The sequence below is a fragment of the Plectrocnemia conspersa genome, unplaced genomic scaffold (assembly GCF_051122295.1).
Source record: "Plectrocnemia conspersa isolate PC_06_02 unplaced genomic scaffold, ASM5112229v1 ptg000011l, whole genome shotgun sequence".
Classification (NCBI taxonomy): Eukaryota; Metazoa; Arthropoda; class Insecta; order Trichoptera; family Polycentropodidae; genus Plectrocnemia; species Plectrocnemia conspersa.
In genome coordinates this window covers 7,722,882-7,730,000 of record NW_028277175.1, presented here as the reverse complement: position 1 = coordinate 7,730,000, position 7,119 = coordinate 7,722,882, and the positions used below count along the sequence as shown (strand labels likewise).

General features: G+C 31.5%; 1 protein-coding gene and 1 long non-coding RNA gene across 2 annotated transcripts in view; both read right to left on the bottom strand.

Annotated features, from left to right (window-relative positions):
- LOC148229318 (uncharacterized) overlaps positions 1-2,307 on the bottom strand; it is a 9,362-nt gene extending 7,055 nt beyond the window's left edge. The window contains exon 1 of the long non-coding RNA XR_015811300.1: positions 1-2,307. This exon is cut by the window's left edge and continues 175 nt beyond it. This is a non-coding gene — a long non-coding RNA (uncharacterized LOC148229318).
- The window catches only part of Clic (chloride intracellular channel protein 5), a 43,955-nt gene that overhangs the window by 25,478 nt on the left and 11,358 nt on the right, over positions 1-7,119 (bottom strand). The gene's annotated exons all lie outside the window — the stretch shown is intronic.

Genomic DNA, 7,119 nt, shown 5'->3' with positions numbered 1-7,119 from the left:
TGGTAACGAGCGCCACTGCAACCACTGCAATATGGACCACCAAATTCATTTGAAGAGTCTGCGGACCGTAGATAAAAAACCATCAAAAAATATATTTCATCTTTAATAAAAAAGTATAAGTTTTTCTTAATCAACTTACATAAATTAAAATAAACATTATAGTTTAAATCAGTGTAAAGAAAATATATATTTTTTGCTCGAAAAATTATTTCATCAATATCGGGTGTAAATAGTTTAGATGTTGTCTTTAGTGCTGATTTTAAATGCTTCTTATTTGCTTTATTATTTGAATAGGTATTATGAACGTAATAAAAAAAATATGACGTTTCCTAGTTTTTTATTTGTGTGTGACAAAGCAAGTAGCCGCTGGCCATTTTTTTGAAATGGGATGCCAGATGAAGCAAAACAATAGCAAATATTGCAGATAAGTGTATCTTTTACTAATTTACACATTCAAGTCCCTATTTAGATGAATATTATTCCGTACACGGATTTTTTTATTGATTAAAAATATATATGTATATAAGCATTTTTTTTTTTTTTTTGAAAAATGGTGAAATATATTTTTTGCTATAAAAAACGCTCGACAGTTTTCGCACATATAATATACCGCAAAATCATCTGGCAATGAAAGGGTTAAGCAACTCTCTGGGCTAGATAGTTGAAACTCACAAAGTATCGACTGTACTTCTTTGAATGAAAAGAGAGCATATGATAATTGTAAATTTTGATTTAAAATTGCAACTCTGAATTTTTGCCATGATAGATAACAAGCATTGATTTTATTAGATATATTTAACATCTCACTAGCAATGTAAAGGGCGATCGATAATAATTATTATGAAATTATATACAAATGCACACACGCGGCGAATATATGAATATGCATTTTTAAAGCGACTTTCCAAAATCAAACCAGCGAGGAAAATCGCACGCCACGTTGTGGAAAATGTGCATGACTGTGCGTTGGTTATATACACGTGGAAATTCCTATGAATTTTTCAATATTTTAAAAATCAACCATTTGATTGACATATGCATACAGTTGTCAAACAGCACACTATTGACTTTCTTGGCGAAGGCAATTTAAATCACGCTGGCGCGCAAATATGGTTATTAACATTCAAAACTGCAATGACATGTCAAATTGCAATTCGAAGTGCAATTTCACGGACACCCTAGACTGCTCAGCGACGATTTGACACGTCGATAATTCACGTGTTCATCAGATCGTCGGACGTGTAATTGCCCGGTGCGAGATGTTGATTGAGCGATGCAAAACGCATAGCTAGGCCGTTGAAGATACGCCCACATTTTCTAAGCAAAAATGCAGCACACATACTAACGCTCTTCGATTAACTTTAGGTTTAGGATTACGCATTCAATTGTGCGTCGATTAGATTAGATACATACATACTACATTCTTTGCGCTGCGTTCGTTACATTGAACTGAGATTAGGGCTGGCTTTGGGATTAGATCGCATAGTTGTTCGATTGGTAATCGATCACGCAGCATTTTATTAAGTGGGTCGCTCGACGTTGACCTTTGAAAGTGTTTCGTGGCGAAACAGTTCGCAGACGACGAAGTCAACGAAGAAAGGCTGTAAGAAGTCTAATTCGATTTTAATTAAAGTATGATCGCATTTTTCTAATGCGAAAGTCCAAAAAATGCTCGTAGATCATATACAATTAGTAACGAATTCACCACACATGAAGAACTACTTCGAAACTTTTTCGACATGAGAACTTTGCAATTGGTAGAATTTCTATCGAAATCTAAATTATAGACAACTACAAAATATAATAATATTTTCCGATTATAAATTATTAGAAAGTGTCAATGAAGACTTTAATAATTTTATAAATAAAATTAAAACCGCTGTAAGTAAAAGTAGATATCAAATCTTGATAAAAATATAGGCAACGTTCCACGGTTTAATGAGCATATAAATATTTGTCATCACAAATGGAAGCTAGAACACAGAAAAAAATCTAGCTGGAAATGGCGTAACTGCTTAAAGGAGTAAAATAAATATAGATTACTTTAATAAAATGTTTAATGATGCTAATTATAAGCATTTAATATATGGAAAAAATATTAAAACAATTATCAAAAATACTGCAGAAAATAAAAATGAGAAAAAAATTAGTTTGAAAAAGGAAATATTCCGCGATTGCCTAAAAATCAGGGCTGTGGAGTCAGAGCATTTTAATCCTTTCTACCTCGAACAATAGTTTTTAAATTGTTCGTCGTGCGCCATGCGTTTTAAGTCGGTAATATGGAGTAAGCAAAATCTATCATGCACCTTATCAAATACCCAACGGCGTGGTCACACGTCGACACATACAATGGCGCGGCACTAATCTTAAGAAATATTATTATAATTATTTTTTGTTTTTATTTACATGAATATAAATAAATAAAATAATTAAAAATAAATGTAATATTTTAATATTATCTTATCGAAATTCGAGACGGAGTCAGGAAAAATTTCCAACGACTACAGCTCTGCTAAAAATTGTCAAAATAACTTCTTTATACAAAGCTGATGATAAGAGAATCACTAACAATTATCGACCAATATCTGTTTTACCAGTTCTATAAAAAAAAATATTCAAATAAGCAAATCTAGCCAATAGAATAAATTAATTTTCCAATACAAAATATGCAGCTTTTGATTTAATTAATGTAATACAAAAAAGCTTTTGAAAGTTTTTTTTTAATACAGCTTTTGGACTAACGCAAAAAAATATTAAAAAGCTATTTTATTAATAGACAAAAAGTAGTTGTTATAAATGGTACACAGATGAATGTCAGGTGGTGAAGAGTGGAATTCCACAGGTTCTATTTTGGGACTTTTATTATTTAATATATACAGAAATAATTTAACCTAATGTAAAATTGCGCCTAATTCGTACAAATGTATGGGTATTTTCAAGTCCCCAAACTACACGCACCCAAATAGCAAGTCCCCAATTTACCGTGTTATTGGGGGGTTTACTGTATTAATAATGAGTAGACCCTCCAATATCAAAAAAATTATACAGGTTTCAAAATATATTATTTTATACAATTAGATTAAACATATATTATATATTCATAGTCATCGAACATGTATGTCTTGCATTTGGGGGATTTAGTTATTTCAAGTAAATTAAAATTAAAATCACTTTAAGTTCTCACACAAAATATATATTTATATGGAAACTAAAATATTGCCGATGATTATTCTACCGAAATATGAACTAATAATGATAGCAAAAAATGCTAGAACGAAAATAAAAAACAGCTACATAATTATAAAATTAGATCTGCCGATGATTTACACATCCATCAAGAATTTTCTGTGAAGTTTGGCACAAATTCTTTAAAATAGATTGCATTTAAAACCTATAATGATTTACAAAAAATCAACTAGGAATAATTGCAAAGAAAATAAAAAATATTTTTTTTAGTGATTTCATGCAACTTTAATTTAATAAAATTAAGTCAATAAATAATACATATATCGTATCCTTTTACTATGCTTCCTGTTTTATTTTTTAAAATTTATTACTAACTATTTTAAATATAATTATTATATTTTTCTAAGTGTATACGTTTTATATTTATAAGTTTAATGTACAAGTTATTTATTATTCATGCAGAATTACGTAAATAAAAATAAAATAATCGTGGACGACGACGATAAGCGGCAATCACCCAGTCAATACTACTATTGTTTATCGAGATAAATTGTATGCGACCTGTATATAACTACATTATTTATATTAACTAGCATCATAAGGTTTCAGATTTTCAACACTTGAGACACAATTTTAATAATTTCAAATTGTTATTCCTTGGGTCAATTGTCGGGGTTAAAGCTTATGAGGTGAGACGAGATAGATCAAGGTCTAGTACGCGGGTCGCAATATTGGCCTCGAACGCTCTAGTCCGCGTTGAGGTAATCAAACGTAGCAATTAAATAAAACTAGATGAACGTCGTAGGCATAGAAGATATTTTTTCTGAATTTATGTACAAACATCTCGGAACAAGGCCACGGATGACGGTCGGGTCAGTGTCATGCAAATTTCGAACTCGCCACGGTGTCGTCGTACGGAAGTTTTAGCAAAATTCTGCGATTGCATGCCATACTCTTATTTAAACAGTTTCTTGACGACTGAAAGATAACGGACAATGGTTGTTGTGTTGTGTTTTTTATATCAATATTGCAGTGATAATCACCATCGAAGCATGCCAAGGTGATTGGATACTAAAGCGAAGAAGTGCTTGCGAGAATCGAGCGAGGCAACGATGACATTGTCGCGGCGTATGGTCATATGCATTTTTTATTGTGCAATTATTGTAAATAAAATGCACGGTAATTGCTTTATTAAGTTGCACATTAGCTCAGATAAAATATATCAAAGAGCTCTTTTTGGAGTGCCAATTAAAACTAATTAATACTTCTGAGACGAGACGCTGGATTGGAGAAGCGTTACATTTATTGGAACATACGCGATCGAGTGAATCGCAATGTGGCAAAATTCAGACATTGAGGTCTGGCAAGCGGGTCGAACGAGACAAAAATACCGAAAACGAACAACAAAACAAACAGCACCATGACCGAATTTCGTCTTTCGGTAACTTCCATCGTTAGCACGTAAAAAGCGTCGTTAGCACTCGCAGCGTTGATCGAATCTTTGGAAAAAGTTCGGCCATAACGGTGCTTCGAACGATATTTTTTCGCCTCTAAATAGTTCCATACATCGAACGATAAAATTCGACGAAAAATGTCTTGTCAAAAAAAACTAGGTCTATATAATCTACACTTTCTTTGGCCAGATCGTGACTCGACTCTTGCGGTAATCTCTACACCCAGAGTACACTATATCCTATGGTTGCACAATAAACACGTGTGTATGTGTATGTAGCTATATGTATGAAAAAAAAACTAGATACGAACCAAAACATGCTGATAAATTATATAAACTATCGATTTCAAACGCGCGGAACTAGTTTATTCGTATTATGTAAAGTGGCGTTGAGAAAAATGTGTATTCAGTGGGTTACGCCAGATCGTAATATGGTAATTATAATATAGGATTTTAAACAGATTAATCTTTAAGATATTTGAAAAGGAAAAGTAATTAGCAAATTATTAATGTGTATAACTACATACTGTGAATATGTACATGTATTAAATGATTTTTCATTCAGATACATTGTAGAAGGTCAAAAAAATATAATATCAGTATACACTACATTCATTTTTATTTACAATGGTTTGATATGTGCTACTGAAAATTAGTTTTTAAATATTGATTATTTCCACTATTAGAATATCGAATAGTGAACGTACATATTTCTATGTAAACAAAAAAAATAGGCAATACTATTTATTTTAATTTTAAAGCAGTAAGTTTTTTAAACAATAAGAACAATATTTACAACATTAAATGTTTAAAACAATCAGAACGCAGTTTAATTTTATTAATATCTGCTTCTAAAAAAATACATCTCGGTGTGCCAAAAATATTACTGTAATAAACAACTTTAGATATGTATAAAATTAAACATTATTTGCTACATAAAATAAATCAATCAGCTGCACAATTCAAAGTCGGAAATATTAATCATTTATGTAATTTCGGCAATTACAAAGTTTTATTATTATATTATTTTAATTTTCGGTTATTATGGCCATGCTGTAATAAATTACATAAATATGAGAAGATATTTTTTGCAAAATAAAAAAGGCACAAAAGGCTGCAGATAATGCAGCGATACATCGATTAAAAAAATATTTACCTGCGTTGTTTTATTACACAAACACAACTGTGTTTTTAGAGTTGGTCGTTTGTTGTGTTTTAAGGAATTCAAAAATATTCCACTACAAATGCAAACGAATACTTCACAAATATTCAAATAACGAATTAGTCCAGTCAAATAAGACGAAATAAAGGCTAAATCTCGGAATGAAAGATAACAAGCTGAAATTTTGCACAGACCTTCGTTTTGATGTTCTAAGGACAGGGTGAAAAGTCTCATAAAATATCGTGTCTGCTAATCAAGATATCAAAGGTCAAAGGTCACAAAATTTGTTTTTTTGCAAATATCTCGCGTTTTATGCGTCGCACGTCATTAGATGCTTCACAAAACTTGTAAAGCATAACATTTTTTACAAGTTTGGTTAAAATATTTGTTTTGTATCATTAACCGTTTTTGAGATATAGCGCGAAGAGTGGGAGGCGTACATCCGTTTATAGAATCCAGCGAGTATTTCTACCTGCTTAACTTGGTATAAGCTTTGAAAAAGTAAACCATCGTGAAAAAAGTGGTCTCGTCAAGTCGTTTGAACCATAATTTTATTACTTTTTTCATTGTATTATTGGGAATTAAGAATGAAATATTGCTCGACAAGAAATTTGTGCGAAAAAATTGAAAGAGTTGAGAGATGTCCTTACGGAGTATGTACCAGATGATAAGAAGATCATTTCCAAATTAAGAGAAAAATATTTAACTGATATTATAATTACAACAAAGATTGGATCATTGTCTATTTTTTCTTTTCGCGATGCTCAAGCTTAAATTTTATCCATAGCTTGGTATGAAAATAAAAAAGGCACTTCGGAAGAAAAACACTTGCGCGTAGTGGAAGCTGCTGCGGCGATTATTAGAGAAGATATTCGATCTTCTGTTGTTAAGACCAAGTCCTATCAGCTCCCGAGTAAAATATTAATGAAGAAATTCCGAAAACTTTATTACATTTTCTGCAAGAAGTTATTATAAAGAACAGAAAAGGAAAGACGGGGCATTTTAAAACGAAATACACAGCTATAAGTCATGCTTTAATGACTTCCATACGAAAACGGTCCTTTTCTTCGCAGTTATTAATAGGCCTATCTGTATTTCTTCTATGAAGAAATACAGATAGGCCAAACATCCAAAAAGACTTTTGAATGTTTTGTCAAGTTTAGGTTTTTTCGCTTCATATAGTGATACTTTAAAATGTTAAATTTCAGCTGTTTATCACCCACAGCCTCGTAATCAACCATCAGAGTCAAGTGCCTTAGTACAGTATGCAGCGGATAATGCATAAAAATATTTATACTCTTGATGGCTATAATACTGT